The 27,148-nt window shown below is 40.0% G+C and overlaps 1 protein-coding gene and 1 long non-coding RNA gene across 3 annotated transcripts in view; one reads left to right on the top strand and one right to left on the bottom strand.

Moving 5' to 3' along the window:
* DOK6 (docking protein 6) overlaps window positions 1–27,148 on the bottom strand; it is a 372,406-nt gene that overhangs the window by 120,958 nt on the left and 224,300 nt on the right. The gene's annotated exons all lie outside the window — the stretch shown is intronic.
* On the top strand, window positions 1,539–4,371 carry LOC137146242 (uncharacterized). The gene is made up of 3 exons (XR_010917863.1): window positions 1,539–1,584; window positions 3,715–3,787; window positions 4,153–4,371. It is a non-coding gene; the product is annotated as an uncharacterized lncRNA (long non-coding RNA).

The raw sequence follows: 27,148 nt of genomic DNA, 5'->3' as shown, positions 1-27,148 counted from the left end.
GCACCGCCGAAAAGCCGTGATTGCGCCGCCGAACATCTGATTGCGCCGCCGAAAACTGCTTACAGAGCGCGCCACCGAAACCAGCCTGCACCGCGCCGCCAAAGAGGGAAAGATTTCCTGGACTTGTTGACGGAGGGTATTGCATGGCTGCTCAAGGGTGCCGCGGCAAAATATAATTGAGAAACACTGGTCTACAGGGTCTCTGTGTTGCTCATTTTTTCACAAAATGTTTTGAAAGGTCTTGGTTTTGTTATACATGAGAACAAAAACAAATGTCAAATATTTGTGCAAAATGGAATGGTTTCCCAGCCAGTCCTACTCAGCACCATGCAGGGCTGAACCCTATAAAAGGAAAATGGTCTCTGGAAAGACTCTGTGGGACAAAGCCGCCTTGTTTATGTGTGGGCTTAATACTGAATCTTTCACAAGGAGATGAGTCAATTCCATGGATAGTATGGAGCAGAGTTGTCTTGCTCAGCTGTCTGGAATATTCTGATACAGAAAGGCAACCCTAATTATTTTTATTGTTTCCTTCAGATGGCAGGTGGTTAGACTAGAAATAAGAGTCCAAGAACAATGAAATGTATGCTGGCATACGATGGGCTAGATTCACCCCAGCTGGCATGGGGAGATGCAAACCGAACCAGAGAAACCTGCTACAGCTTGGGGGTTGGAGGGAGGAGGAAGGACAGGTGTTTTTCCCACTGTTAGTTTACCCCAGGAACTATGCTGGGAAAGAGCAGCTTTACTTTGTGCCTAGGGCTCCATAGTAACCCTGCCAGAAAAGACGACCCAGCAGATGTTGAATCAGCACATCTCTAACTGCTTTGCTTACACTCACACAACAGCCAGCAATGACCAGGATACAATGCCCTTCACAGCCCTTATTATCTGCCATTGTTCTGTCCTCCACTCCCCGTTGCACTGGTCCACTACAGCCTCACTACTTTTTAGACTTCCAGGCCTCTACAACGAAACTTCCTCCTCCCCATCAGAAACTGTGCAGCTTGGTTTGCGCTGGCAAAAGACATCACAATTGGAGATGAACTGAGCACTACATTACACGTTGAATTTAGGAAAAGCAAAGATTCTTGCATATTCAGGTCCTGGGGTTACAGAGTAATGAGTTTGCTAATTTCTTACTTGTTTATTCAGAAAAATAAGAAATAACCCAATGAAAAAGAAGCTAAACTAATTTGATGAATCAAGGGATTAGATCAAGGGAAAATTTGAAGGTCTGCAGACAAATCATTTTAACAACTAATTTCTCTCTAAATCTACAGTGAATGCTTGCAGACTTTCCAGTGATAAGACAGATAATGAACTCCAAACCAGACAAACAATTATATTCTTCTGTCGTAAAAACCCAGTGGTATTCTGTACAGTATTTAAAATTTAATGTATTATTATAATAGGTGCTGAAATTCTTAAGAATACATCTTTTGTGCACAGCAGTTCTAGGCAATTTACAGTTTTGTTCAATTAACAGTTGAATCTTTATTTTGTCATGTAGTTACACTGGCATTTTGTTCCTTTGCAGATTTGTGTCAGGAGATAGATACTACAATCATAAAACACATTATGGTGGGTATGAACATTGCATATTTCTTCTGTGCATACATATAAAAACTAGGAGAAAGAGGAAGAATATAAGAATGTCCATACTAGGTTAGACCAATGGTCCATCTACCCCAATATCCTGTCCTCTGATAATGGCCAATGCAAATCACTTCAGAGGGAACGAATAGAACAGGACAACTATTGATTCATCCAGGTCAAGCAATGGGCAGTAAGGGGTAGAGGTTAAAGCCAGAACTGGACAAAAATTTTTGAATGAAAACATTTTTCATTGAAAAAGAGCCTTTCAGAATTGACACACAGACTTTAAGGCCTCCTGCACATTGCAGGGCACAGAACCTCACCCACCCACTCCTGTAAAGACTTAAAGTTACAGAGAATCCATCGTTTACACTAGCTTAAACCTGCAAGGAACCCATGCCCCATGCTGCAGAGGAAGACACTTTTCACCCAAAATGGCTGACATCATTATCATTTTTCCTTTTCTGCAAAATGTTTATAATTTTTTGTTTAAATTTGGTTAATGAAAAATGTTGATAACCATTTTGGGAAAAAAGGTCAATTTCAGTGAATCCAATAAATCTAAAACAACTTCAAAAACTAACATTTTTCATGATTTTTGAATTGTTGATTGGCTTTAGTTGGAGCATAGAACTAAGATTGGACTTCTTTTCCTGCATCTGCCATAGATTTGCTCTGAAACCATGAACAAATCACTCTGGCCTAAATTATCACAAGTGTTTTCAGATATTGGGTCCCTCAATTTATTTATTGGAAAAGGAGGGGATATAAGTGTAAGTTATTTGTATTATTAAAAATGGTACAAATGGATGAATAGAGTGAGAAACATTGATCTGAAGACTCATGGTATGATTTCATTTAGCATAATACAATATGAAGCAATGACTGAAGCTATGTATGAGGACATCAGATTTTTTTTTATAGTTCTTTATTCTCTAGAGAATAATGGGTTTTTTACTTTTTCATACTATAGTATGAGTAAGACAGGAGCTACAGGAAATACCTGGGCTATTAGCATGTAGTCCTGTTCATTGACTCTGTTAGATCAATTGTTGATAAAACTGTGGCACAGTAAACACCATTTTAAAGCTAATTTTCCAGAACAGTAGCAAATGTTTCTATTAGTCCAGCAAATGAAAACAAAATTTGCATCTGCTTTCATATTTCATATTTGCAGCCATGCATCATACTAAACTGGGGATTCATTATGCAGTACTGTAGTTGCAGATGCCCACTATTATCTACAAAATACCTTACTTACTACTTTGGGCCTGATTCAAAACCTGTTGAAGTCAGTGGGAAGATTTCCATTGGTTTCAGATCAGACCCTGTTAGGGCGCGCAAGACTTTGTAACGCGAAATCAGTATAGTTTGACAAGAGCAAGGCCCTAAAAGCAATGCTAAGCCAGAAAAGCAAGAGTTAAGACCTCTCAGGAGCAAAACCCAGACGCTGCCCTCTGCCCGACCTTAGGCCAGAGGAGGAAGTGCCTTGGGGTCTGGAGCATCCTGAGACGGCCACAGACATTTGCTAATGCTTGATAAGCTAAAAGGTTCCTATTTTAATAATAATAAAGGAGAAGTAAGACTATGACTGAGTTCTCTTTGAAGTAAACAACTAACGTCACCTTATTCCAGAAGGTCCCTAGCTAACTACCAATAAACTAATAGCAACTAAGTGTTAAGGCCCAATCCCTACTGGGATTGAGATATACGTCATGTATTACTGGGTAAGGTTTGCTGCAAGTTGAGGGGGGAAAAGGGTATATCAATCCCCCGAGAGCCTTCCCAAGCGGAGACTCCCCGAGACTCCGTGGAAGCCACAGCGGATGCCTCGGCCAGGATGGTTCCCGTACGTCACCCGCTTATCAGAACGAAGTATGGGTCTCCCTCGTTCTTGGTGATAAGCATCCCTGCACACGCTTAAATAAGGCTAGCTTCTTACATCGATGGGCCCCCAGGAGTATATTGCTGTAGGTATCCTTTTGGCAGGTCTCTTCCTTGCTTAAGGTTCACTTCTTTGTTCACTAACTGCAGCTGCTGCTGTGGTTGCTCAGCTTATGTGCTACTTTATATCCTTGTGGTTAATTGTACTTTCATTGTACTTTTCATCTTAAGGCTTGTGCCGGAGCTGCAGTTCCTGTATGGTACAGGACTCCCGGTCCTGTCTGTCTTTCTTATGCTATCTCAGGTAATAAATAAGCACTTTTGACATCCTTTGCCAGTGTGCTCCATTCTGCCACCGAGATAAAAATACCGAACACTACAGACCCTTAAGAAAGAAGGGGGAGTTAACATTCCACAAAGTAGCAACCCTAGAAGGCGTCATCTTGAAATGTTATCACAGCATTAGTTCACCAATTAGCCTTAGCTGTAAAGTCAATACTAGAAGTGACAGTTGCATGGATAAGAAAGACATCTAAGATGACAGCACAGAATAGATTGGAAGTAGATCAACTATGAAAATTATCCTGACTTACTCATATGTTCCAAGATACCTGCTTTAGTCTGACTCTGTTTGTATCATTTCTAAAATTAACCTTTTTTTTTTTGTAGAGATGCAAACATCAAACCTTCAACCAGACACTGTAGGACTACTGTTGAGAAAGCTAATGATAATATAAATAAAGCCTGGACTTGATTGCTGCCATTGACAAATGGCACTTCTCTCCTAAAGACAGCTTGACTCTTTCAAGTCACGGTTGAGATATTTTTATAAAGTTTAAAGACATCCAACACAATATTCAGCCAGTGTACTAAAATACTAGAGTTTGACGTCCCCTGAATGTTTTTAAACATATCTATAAATAAGATCATAATAAGAAAGGCACAAAACAAAAGCAAGCAAAGCAGATTATAGGTATTACTTTTTATTTACTTGTGAGTGCTCCGTGCCTCTGAATATCTGCATGAGGGTCTTAACAAACACTACATTAAGCAATGGAAATCAATGACAAGAATGGACTGTATTTATAGATTGTTGTCATTTAATTTTCTTTTTTAATGGGCTGGCTGGGAGGGATTTCTGTGGCATTAAGAAGTGTGTGTGTGTGTTCTTAAATTCTGAACCCTACAGTTGCTTCACACAAGTAAATACAAAACAGGAAATGTGATGGGTAAGAAAATGATCCAGTATCTATTTAAGTTAATGGTAAATCTCCCATTGATTTTAGCGGTGCACGATCAGGCATTAAATGAGTAACGAGAAGTATATCATATTGAATTGCCAAATGAGTTAAACAGATATGTAGGCAATTATTACAATGCAGACTAGGACTACCTAGAGACTCTTAGGGTGGGATTTTGAACATATTCAGTGTTGGCCTAACTCTGCTTCCACTGAAGTCAATGACAAGATGCTTGGCACTTTGGAAAAAGCAGATGCCTATATAGGGTACATCTTTTAAAAAGCACCAAGTGGTACAGGAGCTGAGTCCCATTTTCAAAAGTGGCTTAGGAATTTGTGAACTTAGGAGCCTAACTTTAGGCCATCATTTTAGAAAAAGTGGTCTTAAGTCGTTGTGGCACAATAAGTTTCTATTCATTAATTTCTATACTTTACTTTTTTGTGCATGATATAGGTTTTGATATCAAGTTTATTAAATAATTTTAATATCTTTTTTAAAGGGATCTTTCTTCCCTATCCCTGTATAACTATAAATCATAAGACAGCAAATTAAGAGCTAGATTGAGTTCTGCCCTTACATGCCCAAACAAGGACATCAAACAAGGAATAAGAATTCCCCTTGCACAATCTGCAAACTTCTCAAGTATCATTGAAACAGCTGGCACTAGTCTTTGTTAAGGATAGTGCACTGCACTAGGGTGCCACTACCAGTATGGCAACTGTTATGTTTCTATTTCCAAGAGGCATGGTTGGCTTCTATATCTAACCAGTCTAATATAATGTGGTTTTTATCTTTTCCAAGGCAAGATGTGTAAGCCAAGATTTTTCAAAAGTGACTAGAGAATTTTGGTATGTTGGTGTTTGAATGTTCAACTTGGAACACCCTAAAAGGGTTCAATTTTCAGTGGGGTGATCCTTAGTTTAAGAAAGGGTGGAGCACCACACCAACATTCAGTCGCCTTTAAGGTGTGTCAGGTTGAGCACCCAAAAAACAAAGCATTCAGAATCACTACTCGCTTTTGAATCGTTCAGTCTATCTTAAAATAAAGGGTTACATTTATAATTAGGTAGATTTACTCCTCCATATTAATTTAATTTAATTAAAGAAATACAAATGCTTAGTATGTCATTTCACTAATAGGAGGTGTGATTAAAAACATATATATTTTAAAAATACGCAATTAGTAAAAAGTGAGCCCTTGAACAGTCTTTTCTTATGGGCTATGGTTGGATCTTCCATGTTGAAACACCCTACAACTGGATTGAGAACCCATGGACAAAAGGACTAAAGACTCATGTTGTTCTGGTCTCCTCCCTGTGAAGATGAGTCATGCAAGTGGACTCCTCCCATCTGCTAAGATTGCAGCTCCAAGCACATGGCAGGCGGGGGATAAAAATCCCAAACCAAAGGAACTAAAGACCTGTCTGCTGTTTGGACTGTGATAGAGGCAAGGTGGGTTGTTTTTGTTTTTTTTTACCGCTACCAGAGTATTTTTTATTTCAATATATTAAACATATATTAATCAGAAAAAGTCACATGGGAAATCCAGAAAAATACACAAATATAAATGTTGATTTTTTGTTTTACGTACAAGTTTATATACAGGAAAAGGCCAAAATGGGAGAGAAAGCTCTCCCAGGCACAGAAAGCCACGTGGTTGTCAGCTGATAGAACAACAAAATACACATCTCCCTCCCACTCTTCTCAGCGCCCCTTCTCTTCCCTCACTGCCTCTGCAGGTCTCTCCTCCGTATTTACAAGGTTGAAACTCCATTTACAGCTTGTAAAGAGCTCCCCAGCTGCTTAGCTTGGGCTAGCCCTAAAGGATGAATAGAGGTTGCTGATTATAGGAACCTATATTACCCTATAAAACCTAAGACTATAACTCATTCATTTGCTTTAGCCTTGTAACTAGCTCTGCAGTTTCCTTTCCCTATTTAATAAATCTTCATATAGTTTACTATAGGATTGGCTACAAGGATGTCTTTGGTGTGAGATCTAAAGTGCAACTGACCTTGGATAAGTGGCTGGTCTTTTGGAATTAGGAGTAACCTGAATATTTGCTGTGATTCCTGGTGTAAGGGACCATCTATCACAGATACATGCTGACCTGGGTGGCAAGACAGACTGGAATACCAAATGGGGACTCTCTGTAACTCTGTGGTAAGGGTGTTAAAGTGTCTGAGGAGTTTGCACTTGGTGCAGCTGGTTGGTGAAATCTAAGTTTAGAACTCACAACCAATTAGGGGGTTTGTGCCCTGGTTTTTAACAGCCTGCCCTAAGGTCGGTACTCACCATTGATACTCACCACAAGGTTTTTGTGTCATCATTGGGAGCTTCACAACAGATAAGCTTTTTGTGGAAGGGATTGCTTTATATTTAAAGTGCCATGCATACCTATGATACTATATAAACAACATATAAGAACAACTAATAATTCTGGTACTATAAAACTGTGACAATAAGTGCAGTGACAGTTGCTGCAACAATAGGAAAAACAGATGAAGATATAAGAAAATATAAGATGCAGAGTATTGAGCTAGAGGGAGGAAATTTAAAAGGGATACGGTGCGGTGGGTGAGTCAGTAGAAAAAGGTTACACTACATAAATGTCCTGAATCTAGAAAAGGTCAACAACTGAAGAGGTGATAAAAATCAACAGGAAGTGAGTGGGAAATATTGTTAATACAAGTGCAGACTTTTGACAGTAAACAGTGGATTGGAGAAGCCCAAAAGGTGAGAAAAGGTCAGCAAAAGCAGAAGAAAGGTCCTGTAAATCATTGAAAGTCTGAGAAACAAAGAATAACAATGTGAAGAGCAAAGAGTGTATAAAGGGCAACATATAGAACAGGCAGAAGTTCATAATGACTCTGTCATTTAGCCAAGAAAATTGGTGGGAATCCAAATGAATAATAAGCTTGGTTTCCATATTTTGTGGTCAGCAGTTTTGAGTCCTAATCTGCATATCTAACAGAGATATCATGGCAATTATAAACTGAAAAACAATGGACCAAATTCTTTCCTGGTTGAGTTCCACTTATTTCATAGTCTATCAACTCTATAATCTAAATTCCCTATAGATCTATCGGTGTCTTCCATTTCTAGTTGTTTTGTAGAGTTAAGAGTTGATATACATGGCATCTGCCTGCTCACCAGCATAAAAATTAGTTATTTACTGCAAAGAACATTATGTGCAAAACATATTATTTTTCTTGTTGCATATGGTGACTTCATGCATTTTAAACGTGCATTTCCCCTATTAGCTTTATTCCCTGGCTGCCTCAGGCAGTTGTAAAGTGCCTATCACCTTGGTTAGGATTATTTATATGAAAGTAGCACTCACAGGCTCTGGCCAAAACTAGCATCTAATAGTGCTACGCAGAATACAAACTACAGTAAGAGACAGTGCACCTCCTTTACAGTCCAAATACACAAGACACAAGGGCAGGAGAAAGGAGTTAATATTATTTCCATTTACAGATGGGGAATGGAGCCCGAGAGAGATTAAATGTCCAGGGTCACACAGGACATGGACCCGTATTTCCTAGTCCACTAGAATAGTGAAACTTCATATATTGCCATTTTGGATTCCCTCTTCTGAGATGTAAAACTCTCACAGCTTGTTGTAAGTGGCTGTGAAGACTTGCTCCAAAAATATCTGGGATTCTGTTGCCCCAAAAAGATCTAACAATCCTCTGTTCTGTCCTGCAGAACCATAACTGTTTCCAAGTGACAGCACTATCTTTTCAAGTTGTTTCATTTATATGTAATGTAGTGGATCTTTGAGCCCATGTGTGACCAATTGAATGGACCGATGAACACCCAAAGTGTAGTATTTGTGACAGAATTATGCTAAACTAACAATTTCCCCTTCTAGATTACAGTATTTTGTTTTACAAAAACAATTTTCTAAAGTATAGTGACAGATTTATGTTTCCATCTAAACCAACCAGTAGTTTAAGGAGAAGAACAAAAGTGTTTCATTTTTTATTTTTATGTTTTTAACCTGCTCATAAAATTTATTTTTCTACTTGTTTCAATGGCAGGGAGAATTTTTTGCACAGTTCTAGCATTAATGGTGTCTCTGGAGATTCATTTTTCTCCTCAGTGCCTGTGCTCCCTTTCCTCTGTACTAGCATTCCCCACATTTCGTGCACTGAAGCATGCAGATCACACTGATGGAACTGCAGGAATAATATCCCATGTCTGTATTTTGCACATTTCCCCCTTTCTGTATAATGGAAGTACAGTATGCAGACTATTTTGCATCTGAACTGTATTACTGACTACACACTATGGCCACAGTTTTGCAGCTGACTCAAAGAATGCAGGCCCCTGCCTTCCCATGTAACCCACTGCAGGATTGGAGCTACAGTATGTAACTGTAAGGTTTGCACTGAGATGTTCTTCAAGGTCTGGTACCTTAAAGAACCAGGATTCTTTGTCAGGGACTAGAACTGAATCAGATTGGTTTGGTTCAGACAATACAAAAAAAATCTATCCTCTTTTCTTTCACTAAATAAATTGGTCTTTTGTGTTCAGTTCAGTTCTTTTTCTTTTCCTTAGCAAATCAGAATAAATCTTAACTCTTTGCACTGAAAAGTCAAGGAACAGGTCCTCAGTACATGGTGCTGGGCATGGTATAAAAAAATTGGATAGAAGGAAAAATAGAGCACTGACCAAATGTAGTTGCCATCTGACAGCTATTAAGTAGCCAATTTGAAGTGATATTCTTAGTTCAGTTCCAAGGCGGCAAGTGTTCACACTACAAAAACCGCCACCTTGGCCATCACCATGGCCATCAAGTTTGTTGCTACTCATTCCTGAAAAGTGAATGAGTACAAAGACTGAACTATCCTCAGTCCTGGTAGAGATGGGAAAACTGAATATAATGGTGCATAAACTCTGGAGAGTATCTGTGGTATACTCTCCTAGACACCAGTGAAGTTAGCTACTGGGAAAAGGGTATTTGAGTGACATTTGTATTCAGGAGTTCAATGATTACAACCCTCAAATATGAACGCATCTACATCTGAATAGTCACCCATGACTAGCTAAAGATAATCCCTCTAAAACATGACTGAAGCACTATTATGGGAAAGCTTGCACTGCTGCTGTGTGTACTATCTATCATCTACAGACACACAGAGGAATGAAGTCTTCTGGGTTGGCAATCAATACTAGCATCTTTCACCAGTATTAAATTCACTTAAAATACATTAATATACACATGAATAATATATACATGATATAGTATTATTGGATTTTTGACTTCTCAGGATTTCTTTAAGAAGCCTTATTAAACTCACTAATATGACATCAATTTTCTACACATTCTTAAATACAGAAGGCATTCACATTTTTGAAGGTGTTAGCAGTGGAGCACACATGAAAATGTTGTAAAATTAGTCATTCTCCTGATTTGTGAAACCCTGGTCTGATCAATAATGATGAAATATAGGTTAGCACCCTCTTTGTCTTGAAATAATGCCTATTCTTAAGAGCAAAAGAAAGACTGAAGACAACAGTTCATAGTTTATGTAGTAATATTATAATTTTACCAGAGAACCACTGTAGCATGTCATGGTACATAATGCAACAGTAACTGCAAACCACTAACATACAAGCTAACTGGGGAAAAATGAGATCACAGAGATTACTTATGGTGCTTTATTTTTTTTATGGTTATCTTTTCATTCAACAGGACTCAGATATTAACACTATCTCACTTCTGAACCAGAGAGTTGCAGGTGTTGAGTCCTGGAATCGACAGTGCCATCCTATTAGAAGGTGCTATTTCTCATTGAGAAAAAAAGCATTCCATAACAACACTCAGTCTCACTCACCCTCTTAACTAGCAGGAACACACAACTTGTATTAATTGCACACTAACACAGTTGATTTTGCTAACCACTCAATGTTAGACATAAAACACAAAATAAACCCATTACTTTACTGCTTTAAAACCCCATAATAATACAGGATACCTGTGTCAGTAAAACAGCACCACCCTACATGAAAAACAAGAAAACCTAGGAACTCATTTAGACAAAGTTCTTTTTTCTTTCCCATTTCATCTTTATAATCTTTCCTGAGTCCTGGCTTTATTGCTAGAATTGGGATATTCTCAGCAGAAGCCCATTCCTTATAAAAATTGTTTCCACTGGTTATTTGCCACAGATTGGCGATCTGTTCAAAGTACACCTGTATATATAATCTGTCTGATGGGTGAGATGAGGGCTTTGCAATAATGAGGTACATGCCAGTAAACAAATATGGGTTAGTAAAGCAAAGACTATGTAACCAAACCTGTACAGGTCACTGTGTTTATTTAACTGTATTTTTAAGTAACATGAGGTGCTCACATGCTATGACACTGGCCACTATTGCTTGTAAATTATGCTTTATGTTTTCTGAGCAATCAGTCATGAATAAAGCCCAGCTGTTTAAAAGCTATTGCACAAAAGACATCTTGGCATTTACGCATTCACACAAGCAGAATTAAGCATGGAACATAGGAAAATGTCTACGAGGAGCTTTATCTTATAATGCTTCAGTGACTTTCTAGCGCAGACATAAGTGCTGAGGGAGCACTTTATTCACTATGAGTGACATACAATATGCACTTGTGATATCACCAACTTTTTTATATGTGTACCATAAATAAATGTATGAAAATAGATACTTCAATAAAAATATATATAATAATGCCTCCATTGCTTATTTAAAAAAATACTTCCAAAGGATGGAACTAATATAATTAGAATTTTTGATGGATGAATATGTCAAGACATTGGTGATGAAAATGCTTAATGCTGTTAAAGAACAGACCTGAATTTAAAACTTTCTATTGTATAGATGAATGAGCAAGTGAATGAGTTGCAGCTGATTACACTGTACAAAACATTACTTCCCCACATAACTGAAAATTGTATGCCTTCTGATGTTGGATCTTCCTGTTTTAAAAGTACTCACACAGAAAGGTGCAGGGGAACATTGAAAGAAGCTCCACTCGGTACTCTGTATGGGATTTGGTTTCCAGGTTTGGCTGCTTCAAAAACAAGGTGTAGTTTTTGCCATGACAGTTCCAGGATATTAGAGAGACAAGGTGGGTGAGGTAATATCTTTTAATGGACCCACTTCTGTTGGAGAGAGAAACGAGCTTTGAAGTTGTGTGTGGTTTGAAAACTTGTCTGTCTCACCAACAGAAGCTGTCCAAAAAAGACGTTACCTTACTCACCTGGTCTCTCAGAAACAAGAGGAATTTTCAAAGCAGAACATAGCCAGTGCTTGTTCTCTCAAATACATCCTAAGTACTTGTTACTTAAAGCGGGGGGGTCTCAAAACTTTTCTGCTGGGATCCCCTTTGAAAATATTTCAGTCTGTGATGTGTGCCCCCCCCCAAAGTGACAATCCCCCCATGCCATGTCATCCTTACTTCTGCACTGCTGCTGGGGGCAGCTCTGCCTTCACAGCAGAGCACCCGGCCAGCAGCCACTGCTTTCCGGCCACCCAGCTCTGAAGGGCTCAGACTGTCAGCCCTGCGCATGTCTGACAGCCAGAACCCTGGCATGCGTGGGAGCTGACTGCTCATGACCCCCTCCCTAATAACTTTGTGACCCCCTAAGGGGTCACAATCCCCAGTTTGAGAATCCTTGGCTGGGCACTCAAGCCTCAGCTGTCCATGCAAGAGACTTTCAAAACTATCATGCTGCAGAGGCACTGCTGTCCTTCCTGTGTCACTGTCTCCTCCCATTCCTGTCCTGTTCTTTCTATCTACCGTGTCTCCACCATTACCACCACCACCTGCTTTTCCTGCTCAGATTTCCTCTTTCCAGCTCTAATGGTGTCTTTCTGGCCACTCTCTACTTATCCTTAACTCCTCTCCCCATGGGCTGCTCCACTTTCTAGCCCTTAATTTTGTTCTGAATCCACCTGGCTGATTATCTCCCTACTAGCTCCCTGATGAACTTTTCCCAGTCTTCAACAACAATCATCTCACACCCCATCAACTTCACCTCTTTGGTTGGCTTCACAGCTGCCTCTCAGATTGCTGCTGCTCTTCATTGCAATGCCTGTCTTTTCACCCCAACCCTCAGCTTTAGAGTATCCACACAACTGCTATTACCATGGCTTGAGGTAGTTCTGGCTCCCTTCTGCCAATTCCTTTCCCTGCAGTGCACTGTTTACTAGGCAATGCTTCTGATCCCAGTTAAGTAAGACATCAGAAATGGTTCTTTGGTTACACTCCCATGGAGGGCAAACGTCCCCAAGACCAGTTTTACAGGGAACTTCAGTGTTTCCTCCAAACTGTCTCTATACAGACACAGTTCACTGACCTTTACCGCCATTCTCTCTTTCCCTCAAACACCATATAATCATCCTGGTCATGGAGGTACTAGGATTTCTTGCATACTGATAGAGTTTTGCATTAAGCAGTGCTAATTTGAACCTCTCTTATTTTTATAATCTACATCCATATTTGGTTGTGAGCTTTAAATCATCACAACACATGATCCAGACAGAAAAAATATATCCTATCACTCACCCACACTGCTACTTTGAGAAAGCATCTCAGAGCTCATTTATCACTTAAAAGGATGAGAATTTGGTCAGCTTGGATACAGTAACTAAAAAAGAAAAGGCAACATTTTTTTTTCTACGGCAAAATGCTCAAATCATGATTTGCTGGTTTAAGCAAGCCCTGTTATTGAGATCTTATTTGACTCAGACTGCTGACAAGATAACTGACTGAGGCATATCTCACTGAGTTACAGCATCATCATAAGTTTTTTCCAAAAAGTCAAAACACACACACACAACCCAAATGTCATTTGGAATCTTTGAGACTGAAGTATTCCATTAGACATGGCCTTCCTTCCCCCACCCCCACCCTTCTTTCTAATAAGCCCAAGACATTTTAGAAAATATGATGTGACAATTCTCCATTCACAGTAATAATAAACCGCATACCGCCCTAGTATTACTCAGAATCAGAATTATTAATAGTGCAATAATAGTAATAACTTACTCTGCTAGCCAGGGAGTCCTATTAGCAGGGATACAGTAGCTTCCTCTGATAGGACCTAAGGGACAAAACTTCCTTTGGTGTCCAATAAATAAGCAACAGATAAAGGAACCAAGAACCACATGAAACATACATCAAGGTTTATCTCATGCTGTTCCACCTGCCATTTCCAGTTGTGCTATGAGCGTCATATAAAATTTGGCACACATTTCCAGATTTTCCTATCTGTTAGGTTTTTGATACTTTATTACCTAGTTAAAGCTGCAGATGAGAAGACACTCAGACACATGCAAAGACTTGCAGAAGCACTGGTACTCTGGCCTCATTTTCAGTGACTATCTTTGTTTTCACCTGAGCAGAATAATCATTTTATCTGAAACATATTCATTTATTTATTTTCCTCTTTCCTCTAAGTGTCATGTTTTGAACATAATTGGTACCTATAACATGCATATACAACTACTGCAGACAAACACAACGATTTCATTCACAAATGGCCAGTTCAACATTTAACTGGTCACTGGTATGTAATTTGCATGTGAATTTACTGTAAATGCTTGCTCAATCAGAGAGCAAATTATGCACTAATTTGCACACGGACAATTCTGAAAACTTGGTCTTTCACTAGTAGCACACATTTCTCACTTTTAACCGACATCTGTTAGTAAATATACTTAAAATTCCAGAAAAACTCAAGGTTCTATTTTCTATAGTATATGGACAGCATTCAACTTAAGTGTGGTGCCATAAAAATGGGTTTGTAGGGGGAAGAGACGTTTTTCGGGTAATGGGAGATATTAGAGAAATACAAACTTTGGCTACAACTATACTGTTTAGTTTACAAATCTCATCCCTTCCAAAGAATAAACAATCATAAAAAAATATTCCAAATTAACAGCACTGTTGTCAATGGGAGTTGTGGGCATTGAGCATGTGAAAATCCAACTTCTGTATTGAGGCTATGTCTCCACTATGAGCTAGGCAATAATGAGACCCTCAATGGACTGCATAGAATTACTGGTGCTTCTCCTTTGGATGAAAATCTCTGCTTGGGATAGGACTTTTGTTTTCAATTTTAATAAATTATTTTTATTGATTTTTAAAGAGTTATTTGTTGCACTGTGCTTTCGTTTTTTCTTTGCTTGTTTGTGTTATTTGGGCAGATGGTGTTGTCAATGATGTGATTGTCACTCTGACAGTGGGAAAGCTTCTATGGCTATGTGTCTCCAGAGTTATTCAAAATCTCCACATGGCAGACTAAATGTTGTGATTGAGCACCAGCTGAGGCATTAAAGAGTTAAGGTATGGCTTTGGAATAATAGCAAAAACCTAAAATGATTTTAAATGGATAAACTGCAGTCTGTTTCCTCTCCACTCTTACTTATTCATGCTACTGAAATTTTTAGTCACATTCAGAGGCAGGAACATTAATGCAAAGATTTGTGATTGTACCAGAGCAATGGGTACGAAAAGGGAGAGATAGAGAGAAAAGTGAATACTGCACCTTCTGAGCTCAAAACATGGATAATCAATTCAGCTCATTTGAAAGGAGGAAATCAAGAGTGGTGCCAAAAGATTGTAAGGCAAGTCTCATTCTGGTTGTGATAGGTGAGCTTGTTAGAAAGACAGGAGCTAAAGCATTTGCACTAAAGTGAAGGTGACTGCCTTATCACCAGGAACATAATGTTCTCTCCAAAAATGGCTGGGGTGGTCAATATTACCATTTGCTATCCTCTATGACTTGTAAAGGTCAGTTACCTTTAACTTACCATCTTTTAAGAAAGTATGTGTGGAAAGTGAAGAAGTAGAAAGAAAGAGTAGAAGATTTTTTAGGTAAAGATTACAAGTTTTTGTTTTTTGAAGGGGCATTGTTTGCTCAGTTACTTTGGCATGGATTTTTAAAGCCCTTTTCCTTTGGAGCATGGCCATTTGATTTGAGCATCACATATTACATATAGCAATAGATTTTCCCATTTCTTAAAATATATAGATGTTACATTTCATTCATCTGAGAAACCACAGGACAAGAGAGCATGTTGTACATATCTCTTCAGATCCATAGCTAAGTGGACAGCTTAGCAATGCAAGATTTTTAGAGAAAAGTCAGACATTTTAAGATATCTGAAATATTGGTAGGCTATATGGTGTCCCATATACTTTAAGTGCAGCTGCACCAGAATCTGGGAGTGCTTATTAGTCATCTTCTCTAATGATTAGAGGAACCTAATGTAGCTTTTTGCATATGACCTAATGTGACCGCACTGCATGTTCTCTCTGTCCAGTTGGACAGGTATGGTGGGTTGCTGTTTTCTGACTGTTGGCATGATTTGAATAGAGTGTACATGTTCCACTAAAATACATCAAGCAAAATCCTTCAAAACTATAGCCTAACATGAGAGAAAGTAGAAAAATGTGGGTGCAGATATATTAGATCCCACCACTTTAGAGTCTTTCTGTATTTTTGCTGTATTCTACAATATTCTGTCTTCTAAGTTTGTTAAAAACTGATATTTAGATTTTTTTCCCCATTGTAAAGGTACAGCCATCACATCAGAAAGGTTTCTCAAGTTTGCAAGTGTAGGAACTCCCCACCCCAGTTCATTATAAGAACCTTAATTCTGAATGAGAAAATTGTCATCTAAGAAGAGACATCATCTACTCAGGCAGTAAATTCTGCTCTGTAAGTGATTTCTGAAAGTCCTTTATGGAATGAAACACGAGAGGCTGATAAAAAATGGGGACGTGAACACTAAATAGAGAGACAGTGAGCTGCAAGCTGCACAGATGAAGACAGATACCATGATGGGCACCTTATCAAAACATATATATAGAGAAAAGAGGAGACACATAGGCAAATCTTCAATTTCAGTGATTCACCACTGAATAAGGACAGTTTCCCCTGCATGCCTTACTACTCTAATGTTGGTTTGCAATCACCTAAATGGCACAGAAACGTCTGTTTGCAAGCACATAAGTTGGTGAGTTCAAGTTTAGTGGCTCATTTGGAAGTGTGAGCCATGGTTTGTCTGTCATTTATAGAAGTGGGTTACATTTACATTATTGTGCTGTGGAGATTCCTCCACCAGATGTCCCAGCCGTAGCTTCTCTTTCTGTTTGACCACTGAGTTGAAAATAATGTGGTGTGACTGTTTGCACTGACATGAGTTTGAAAAAGCTGTCTTAAAGTTTTCAGTCAGCATACATTCTGAATAATGATTAATGTTCCAGCCTTTATTCACCTCAGGGTTTTGGGGTAATCAGGCTGGCAAATAACCAAAACAAATAGTGTGATGCATTTGAAGTTGCCTGTGATAATTTATTAATGTTATGTGTTGACAGTTACTAGATGCACATATTGAATGAATTCAATAGGAGGATTGTCAGGAAATGCACGCAGAAAGAGGAAGGTTGTCAGCAAAAAGTTGAATGGCAATGAAAGAGCCATTCACTTTGATGCCCGGGCTTACCCCCCTTATGAGTCTGCCAGACATGTTTCACCATTAGGGACTCGGTCCCTGTGGGAGGCAGAGAATTAAAGGGTTTTTACAGCGCCGCTGTAGCACTTAGTGAAGATGCTACCTATACCGACTGGAGAGCTTCTCCTGTCAGCATAGGTACTCCAACTCCTCGTGAGGTGGTAGCTATATCGACGGGAGAAGCCCACCCTTTATCATAGCACTGTTCACTCCAGGAGTTAGGTTGATATAGCTGTGTCACTTGGGTGTGGATTTTCCACACCCCTGAACAATGTAGTTATACTGACATAAGTTTCTAATGTAGACCAGGGCAAAGAGACTCAGTAGGATTTAAAGAGAGACATGGCCTCATGGCTAACAGAGATAGGTTTTTAAGTCTGAGAACCCAGAGCCTACCATACAAGGAATCTGGGGCAAGTTAGACCTCCTGAGGTCCTCATCAGAACAATGGTTAGACTCTCAGTGAAATAGCCATGGGTGTAGACCTTTCATTGTTTTAAAATCCTTTTACTCATGCTATGCGCTGCTCCTATGGTTAAATAAAGATTATTTTTAGTTTAAGAAGGCTGGTTTGGGTCACTGTGGTCCACTGGTCACATACGTCCAAAGGGAAGAACTCTAATACAACAATTTTATAATGCCCAACAAGTCTGAAGTATTAGAAAAGGTAGTTTTGCTTTGTTTTTCTAGCTACTTTGCTTGGAACAAAGTTTTCTGGGACCATTTATTTTTAAAATATGTCTGTCCTCTAAGTGGAAAAAGGAACAATACATTGAATGATCCCTTGGCAGGTATGATCTGGAGGGGAGTGCTACAATTCATCTAAACAAAGGTAAAACATCAGAGATAATCTGGAGGAAAGATGATGCTTTGGTGGATTTGCTGAAGAAAAGCAGAGATACCCGGAGTCAAAGAATCTATTCAGTTGTGGGTACAGAAAGGTGGGATACATGTTCTGTAGAGAATCTGTTTCTTTCGTATTCTCCCTCCTTTCATCTAACAGCATATAGTATTCAGCACGCACTGTTCACCACAAACAATGAACAAAGGAGATGCTACAAATCACTAACATCTGGCATTGGTTAGGCTGTTAGCCAACTGTGACTATGGAGACTGCTGTGACTACTAATTTATGCAAACATTCCTATGTCTACTGTTACCCTATTTTACCATCCCATCTGTCTCCTACTCGTCCATTTATTAACCTGTCACATATTTTCTAAATCTTAAATGGTGAGTTCCTTGGGGCAGGGACTGTCTTTGTATTACTGGCTTATACAATGCCTAGATTCTGTTTTGGCCCTTTACATGCTACTGCAACACTCCCATGGATAGTGAAGGACACCAAAAATATGACGGACTGGTGTGTGTGTGTTTGTGGATATGAAACAGTTGGATGCCTCAAAGTTCTGTATATTAATTAATATACCTCCCATAACATACATAAATAAAACATCTATTACTATAGATCTTCCACCAAAATTGCCATATTGGATCAGACTGATTGTCCATTCAATCTGATATCCTGTCTCTGACAGTGACCAGTAGCAGATGCTTCAGGGGAAGATTAAAGAAACCCCGTTAGTGGAGAGCTGACTATGTGTACATTGCACAGTAAGCCTGGGTCTGTAGAATCTGGGCTTCCAGATTCAGTGTTTCAGCTCGCATTTGAGTGTCCACATTGCATTGTAAACCCAGGCCTCACAACTGTGCTGGCATGTCTATACTGCATTATGGAGACCCGAGTCAGATGTTCTGCTTCTGGGGGCATATCCCATTGTATCTCAGAGATACTAGTGCCCTAACCAGCTGTAGCCACTGTATAGCTTGGTTCATAGCAGATTGTGGGACTTTTCTGTCCATCCTGCAGGACTTGAGCAGAAGCATTTCCAGTGGTTTGAGCCCACCAACACATCCAGTCAAGCCATTTAGGATCTGCATACTTCCACCATGCTCCCAGCAACCAGAGCATCAACATGGATCCTGACGTGGTGGAAGAACTTCTGCTCATGCTGTCAATTCTATTTAGGGAATCAAGCAGAGCATCTATGACATTTTGGCAGTGGTATCCAACCTGCCAAAGACATCTCTCAGAGAAGGACATTGGCATACCGTGGCTGCAATCCCCCAGTGCTGCTCGTGCCTCTTGCCATAGCTGCATATTCCCCATAAGTAGACTGATGCTTCTGGAGTAGTGCCACAAGTACAGGTTGGTCGGATCACATCATCATGTGGAACTGGGATGACCAGCAGTGGCTCCAGAACTTTCCCAGGAAGAAGCAGATATTCCTGGAGGTTTGTGATCAGTTTGCCCTGACCCTTCAGCATCAGGATACATGCATGAGGGAGGCCATGCAGATCGCATCTGGAAGCTGGCTACTCCGGATTGCTATAGGTTGGTTCCCAACCAGTTTGGAATTGGTAAGTCCACTGTGGGGTTTTTTGCAATGGAGGTTTGTAAGGCAATTAGGACTGTGATGTACCCAAAGGTGATGGGCATTACATTTCCTGAAATAATTGCTGGGTTTGAGACAACAGGCTTTCCAAACTGTACCAGGAACATAGATGGACTCGTGTGCCCTCCGCAAAGAGCATGTGAGTACATAAACTGCAAAGGATACTACTCCATTTTTATGTAAGCTCTAGTTGATCACAGAGGCAGATTCATGGACACTAATGTGGGATACACTGGCAAGATGCATGATGCCAAGGTTTTCTGGAGATTGAAATTCTACCTTCATGGGCAAGCTGGGACATTATTCCCACTGAATGATGTTGTACAAGTGAAGTCACTGTCCCCACTGTTATTATAGGAACCCCTCTTGCCTGCTTTTGACATGGCTTATAAAACCATACCCTGATTTCAGAGGACCTGGAAAAAGAAGGTTCCGCTACATATTCGTGATGGTTGCATGTGCATTCGGCAGATTGAAACCCCATTGCTGCTGCCTTCAAACCTCTTTGGGTGCCAGTCTTGTCAATGTTGTCTGCATTACTCAGGGATGCTTTGTGCACCCACATAAGGGATTTACATGGTCCCAGGCATGAGGTGGAATGAAATGATATTTGTATTTTTGCTGTTTCTCAGTGTGGGATAGCTCTGGGAGAATTTTTAATAAATTTGTATTGTGTATTTTGTAAACACTGTAATGTATCACTACACAGAGTGTGCTGCTCATTGTATTGAAATGTCTAGAGCTTTTTTATGCATATAGGTGAATCTGATGACATTTATTGCATTTTTAAAAAAAATTACTGTGACTAGCCACATACTTGAACTCACAGCTTATGGAGTGATGATGCTCCATTTCATTATGTATAATAAAAATTGCTAATAAAGACTTGTGTGTAAATCCAATATTTAATTGTACACATGTATTTAAACACAAATAGTAATGCAAAAACCAGACATGCAGATCAGCTGACATCCAAGCGTACCACACTCTCACAAAACACAGTACAAAAAAAGTTAAACTTGCACATTTCCACGAGTGGCCAACTATTTCTGGGTGTCCTTTGTCCGTTCTCCTTGCTCTTTCTAGAATTTTGCTTGTGCGGGCTATGACTGGACCAGAGTGGAGGAAAGCACAGGGAGCATTTGACCCATGCATGTATTAGTTTTTATGGCCTGTGACACGGTCCTGCCAACCCCTAAATTGTCCAAAGGCTGCAGGACATGATACATGATAATGTGGCTGGAACAGGGAGTGAAGATAGCAGTGGAGCTGGTGCTGGAGCCTGCAGTCTGGTGGCCATGAGTCCGAGTAACCACCCAAACAGCTCCTTATGCTGCATTCTGTCCTCCTCCCTCAACTTGTGGTCATGTTGCAAGCCTCTTCTGTGCAGCCTCTCTTTCTCTCTTTCCAAATTTCTTGCCTTATCCTTCTGGTTTTCAGTCTGGTTCTTCTAGTACTCAACCTGCTGATTGGTTTTATTGAGAATCTCTCCCATCAACTCATCTTGAACTCTCATTCTCTTGGCACGTAATTGGAAAATATGCTCCCCCGGGCTCCTGGTACCGTGTGTTTGACCTGTAGAGGTGGAAAGGCCTTGAAAGGAAAATGAAAGAGCACATTATTGTTGGACCGCAACGAAAAAATTACATTTTCTACTCTTCTAAGGGGGCAGTTTTACCTTCAAAGTCAAAAGATGACAAATAAAGCCTATAGATAAATGTAATTCACACAAAAAACACTGGCCATTTCAGAGAGCTTATGAAGCAGCACTGAAAACCAACAAACTTCCTGATAAAATTCAGTTACAATGACTTATAAATCCCCACCATTTTTCCCAGGAGGTGGAGGGTGTATAGGTATGTGAGGGATTTTGCCATATGGTATGGTTTTACAGTCCTTTAAAGCAAGGCAAGCTCTGGAGGATGTTGATATTCTGGAGGTCGTTGAAGAGGCAGCATGAATTTCTGGTCCAGACCAGCAGAGGACAGCCATCCATTTATGCTAAGGAGATTTTAGGGCATCTGGTGACTGGCCAGTACATGTCTGAATGGAGGAGCCTCCTGAGGTACAGAGAATAACTAGTCCCTGACCTGGAATGTCACTGACCATCTGGAGTTCCTTTTCTGTGGGAATTTCATTTTCAACACCAGCCACTAAGAGAGGAAAATTCATGCTAAAATTAAGATGCTGATGGAGTCATATTAGAACCTCCTTTCAAGCACTCTGTATCCATGGACAGCCCCAACTGACTGCCAGAAAATGGGACCAGAATACAAACAGGCAGCCACCCTTCGCTATAGTTTAGACTCATTTTTCAGCAATCTTTGGACCAAATACCAACATTAGTTTTGTTCGGACTCATTGTAGCCAGCTTTTTTTGGACTCAGTTTACCAGAGGTCCAGGGCAGCATGAGTGTGGCCAGTGTATAAGGTGTGCTGTATCATAGGGACGGGTATGTGAAGCTCATAATTATAGCCCCCAAACCCATAATTATAACAATCAGCAAGTAGCTAGTAAAAATATCATGATAACTGCTTGTTTAACTGTTTTTCCTGAGTTTAAGGTGTCCATTTTGAATCCCACATTGTGTTGGGGAGAAAAAAGAGGCACTAGGTAAAAGATATGGGTTACACCCTGAATGAAAGCACAAAAGCATAAAATCAGTTTATATTGGTGACTGAATAGGGCCATAAGCCAGAAATCCCTCCCATCCATATGTTAATAACAAACTTACCAGGCTCCAGTCCTGATGGTGCTTTCTCTTCTGCCAGTTCCACAGCAGACTATTCCCCAGGGGCCACCAACATACAGATCCTCTGAATACAGACCCAGGATGTGCTGCAGCTGCTCCGACAGCATAGCCTCCTCAGTAACCAGCACCAGGGTCATTTCCTGACCTTCATCTGTTGGCTGGCTTTCCTTTAGCAGTGCCTGTGACTGGGGGTTATAAAAGAGTCCTGTCCCTGGTAAGTAGATTGTCATGCACCACTGTGGGCTCAGTGCTTGCTGAAGCACCCAGCACCTGGTCAAATTCGTCATAAAAGAGATAGGAAGTTCCCAGAGATGTCACTTCGTGGTAGTCTGTCTTGAGCCACTTGATTCGTTGTCTGCATCAATTACCAGTCTGGTCAATCCCCAAAGCCATCAGCCACTTGAATATAGTTTTGTAGACATTTCTTGTGCTTTTGCTGAAGTCAAACATCTTGCTTGCTTGCACCACAGGTTAAACAAAATCCAGCTAAGTTCCTCTGACCAGCCAGCAGCATGCTTGATGAAGAACTTCTTAGAGCCGGCCATAGCTCAGGCACCAGGGTTAACTCTGTTTCCAGCTGAGCACTCCATGTGGAAATAAAGTATTAAATGCTGAGTAGCTGTAATGGAACTATGGCATTGGTTCTGGCTCCTGAGAATTGAACAGGAAGCTTTGGTATTGAAGGACTGGGAAACAAAGGCCCAAAGGATTGAGAGAGAGCATTGGCAGACTCTCCAGACCCGAGTCTGGCAACCTGGACTTGAGCTGCATCCACTTGCAATATGCCTGGGTTTGGACCTGCAACGTAGCAGGAATCGGGCTCAGACTCATATTCATGGCCAGGTCTGTGGGCCTCAGGACGTCCTGGACCTAATCAGTGATTTGTGTGTAGCCTTTATATTATTGATGGGTTGATATTACCAATGGCATCTTAAACCATAGAAACCTGGGTCAAAGCTTTGGGCTCCCCAAAGGCTACAGCATGAGAATAGCAAAGTGAGAACAACCATTACAAATGTCATTTGGTTTGTAGACTCTAGGAGTACATGAGGAAAAACAGCAGGGACCAAAACAGCATTAAAAAGTTTATCAAGCTTCCTTTTATTAAAAACCTAACTACATAGGCAATCAATACCACAGTTACAGATATACATAAATGATGATGAGCAATAGCATACGATATCCAGCATCAATGCTCTCATACTCACATTCCCATGGGTACCATCCAGATGGGTGGCTCTCTCAATAGATATTCACCTGTGGAGGGTCTCCTGATGGATCCTTCCTCCCAGTTTTTGCTGGGGGGGGGGCCTTTTATGCAGATTTACCCTCGTGCCCATAACCCTTATGCATATGGATGAAATTTCCAATTCCTTTTTCCTTATTGAGAGTTCCACACCCCATAAAATTTAGGGTTCTCTATTTTCAAAGGCCACCCTCTTTGTTCCCCTTATTTTTATTAGCATTTACATCAACAATTCCCATGGCAACCTGCAGTAGCTACAGAATTTTCTGTGATGTTACAGTCCGGTGTCTTGAGGGCTAGACAGGTACATTATGGCACATTTTCCCAAATATCACCCTTTGGCACATTCTTTACAGTAATCTTGTAACTTTATTGGTTCAGGGTGATTCCTTGGTCACCTAGTTATGTCATCCCTTCTTTAGGCATAAGGTCTAATATGGCTAAGCTAAAATCACACAGGCCTCAGCTGGTAGGGCATGTATTTCAGCCTTACTTCGCTTATATACCAAATACATACACCTCACTCATAAATGTTTTTCAGCCTTATACCTTTTAATACTCTCTTACTTATTTCTATACCTACACCTACAGCTGTTCTTCACACACTGATTACATATGACTTAACCATAACAATAGATAACACAATTAAATGATTACACAAAGTAATTGGCTATATGTGTGGATGGAAAGGGGGCTTGGGCTTAAACCAAAGTCAAAGCCTGGGTTCACTACGCAGTGTAGACATACCATATAGGATAACCTGACCATAGTGGTCTTCCTAAATCCCCAGAAGTTACTGATAAGTTTAGGCCTGAAGCAAAAGTGTTTTTAAACTGGGAAGAGAAATGACTCCAAAAAGAAGGGCAGCAAAACTTACAAATATGGGAGGTTAATACATAAAAAAAGAAACTAATGGAAAATGTTTTCCAAGAATGTGATATAGCATGTGCCCAAAAATCAGCATGTGCATGTACGAATGGGCATTTATACACATAAACCAGGTAACTCTGATCTTAAATAACAACTTGCAAATGAAATGATCCAATAGGCATTTGCAAGAGTAGAGTTTTGTTAGTGTAACCACTGTGCTATTCTTTGAAAAATTTGCCAGAAGAGAGACAACTTAAGGGAAACATGTCAAAATAATCTAAAAGAAGGAAGAGAATTATTCTTGGTCTTCAAAAATGACAGGGTAAGGAGGAGCAAGCAATGACATGTAGTCAAGGAAAGCAAAGGCTTAGGCTACACACTAGCTAATTGTTGCTAGCAGTAGGAGCAATTAGACATCAGTTTTGACTACCAAGGAAATTGGTTGAGGCATTATTCCTGCAGATGGTAAAAAACAGGTTACAGAAAATGTTAGTGGAAATCATGCAGTGAGTAGTCCTCAAAACTTCATGGAGATGTCTATGGGAAGACTGAGATTGTATGACCCAAATGTTTTTTTCTATCCCATCTCTTCTATATGTTATGACTCATAAAGCCACAGAATTTAAAGCCACCAGATCATCTATTCTAGTCTGACCTCCTGTATATCACAGGCCACTAAACACCACTTATCCTACACCAACCCCAACAACCAGAATTAGACCGAAGTATTACAGCCCTCAAGAAACTAATCTATTGCGTGACACAGACAGAGAACAGGAGGGACTGAGGCGCACCAGTGTCAAGGCAAGGGCAGAGAATTGATTAAATGAGATGTACAAAGATGATCCTAGCAAGTGACCCGGGCCCCACATTGAAGAGGAAGAGGAATCCTCTCCAAGGTCACTGCTAATCTGACTCGGGGGAAAATACCTTCCCAATCCCCAATATGTTGATCAGTTGGTAGACCTTCAGCATATGAGCAAGACCCATTAGCTGAGCACCTGAGAGAATTCTCAGTACCACCTCAGAGCACCGGCCCACTGGTGTTCCATTCTCAGTTGTCACCACCTCTGATTCTTCAGAGGAACGAGAAGAATGAATACAGCAGGGAGGAAAACACATTTTTCCCAACTCCTACAGGTGACTGGCTGAACCCCTGGAGCATGAGATTTTATGAACATAAGACATGAACCAGAAGGAACCCCCCAGGATGTCCAGCCCAGCCCCTGCACCACAGCAGGCAACCCCATCATACAACCCCACTAAAAACTTTATCAGGCTCTAAGATAAACTAGTTAGGTTGCTTGCTCCCACAACTACTATTGGGCAGCTGTTCCAGAACCTCACTGCTCTGATGGTCAGAAACCTTCTTGTAAATTCCAGCATATGTGTATTCTGTGGCAGTTTATACCCAAACACAAGGCAGTTATTAATAGGTGATTACTGTTTTTATATGTTGTTTTTGGAGAAAGGGTTAAAGTCTGTTTATGAAGCATAATTAAGTCAAAGAGATGAACAGGATGGAGCTTTTTCTAGGTTAGATTAGTTGACAGAAACTCCAACCACACAAGTCTTGCACCTGGATATTGAGTGACAACATTCTTAGCCAATGAAATTAAATATAGAAACATTACATAATCAGAATACACTCACCGATGGGACATACCCTTAGGCAGGGCACTCCTACCAAAGACTAAGAGATAATTAATCCTCTCTTTGCTGTCAAACTGCATCTTTTTTTAATTGCAAAAAAATGCCATTTTTGTTCCTACCATCATTGTAGAATTTTATAATTACATGTTTACTGACAAAATCTAAAGGAAAATATGTAACATTTCTTATTAACTCTTTCCTCCCCAAACTTTTTATTTTTAAGCTCTTAAAAGAATATTGTTAAAACCTGAAAATATTGTTTTAAGAAAGTGGGAGAACAGACCTGAGCTGAATTTGAACCATTGTAAACAAAGTCCAAATTAGTGGCTTTAAACCACTTGACCAAAATGATTCTCACTTGAGATATTTTAAAAAAATATCCCATCACCACATGGAAAAAGAAATTGGGGTGTTTCCCCATCCTCACTGTAAGGGTTACTTATCTGTGACATCGCACTGAAACTGCAAAACTTGCCTGTAAAAGAATAACAGACAAATGAAAGATATCTGTCAGATGTACTGCCTGAAGCAAACACTGAACTTTCTGCTTCACATAACCCTTGCATCTGTGTATCTTCTATTGAGAAAATTAATACATCAACCTTGGGTCAAATAGAAAGAGAAATTTCAAAGAAATGTGGTTCAGCACTTATTCCGAACTCAGCACTCTTCATGGTTCAGTAAGCCTTGAACTTGAAATTTTCTCAGCTGTGGAAATGGATTGCAGGCCTGAAGAGTGTTTGAGAAAAACACACTTAAATGCAATTTTTATTCAGACAAAAAGAAGTGAAAGAACAGTTTTGTGTGGTTTTATTGGGTCTTTATGTCTGGGTAGCATGGATATACTTGGACACACATGGATATCTTTCAGATAATGACATCTGCTACTCTACGAAGTGGTACTTGACTTATCTTGATTCTCACTAAGTGCACCTGCTCAGT

Source organism: Emydura macquarii, unplaced genomic scaffold (genome assembly GCF_026122565.2).
Source record: "Emydura macquarii macquarii isolate MOO-44397 ecotype Brisbane River unplaced genomic scaffold, CSIRO-AGI_Emac_v2 contig_431, whole genome shotgun sequence".
Classification (NCBI taxonomy): Eukaryota; Metazoa; Chordata; order Testudines; family Chelidae; genus Emydura; species Emydura macquarii.
Note: the sequence above shows the minus strand (reverse complement) of the source record. Positions and strands in the feature narration are given on the sequence as shown.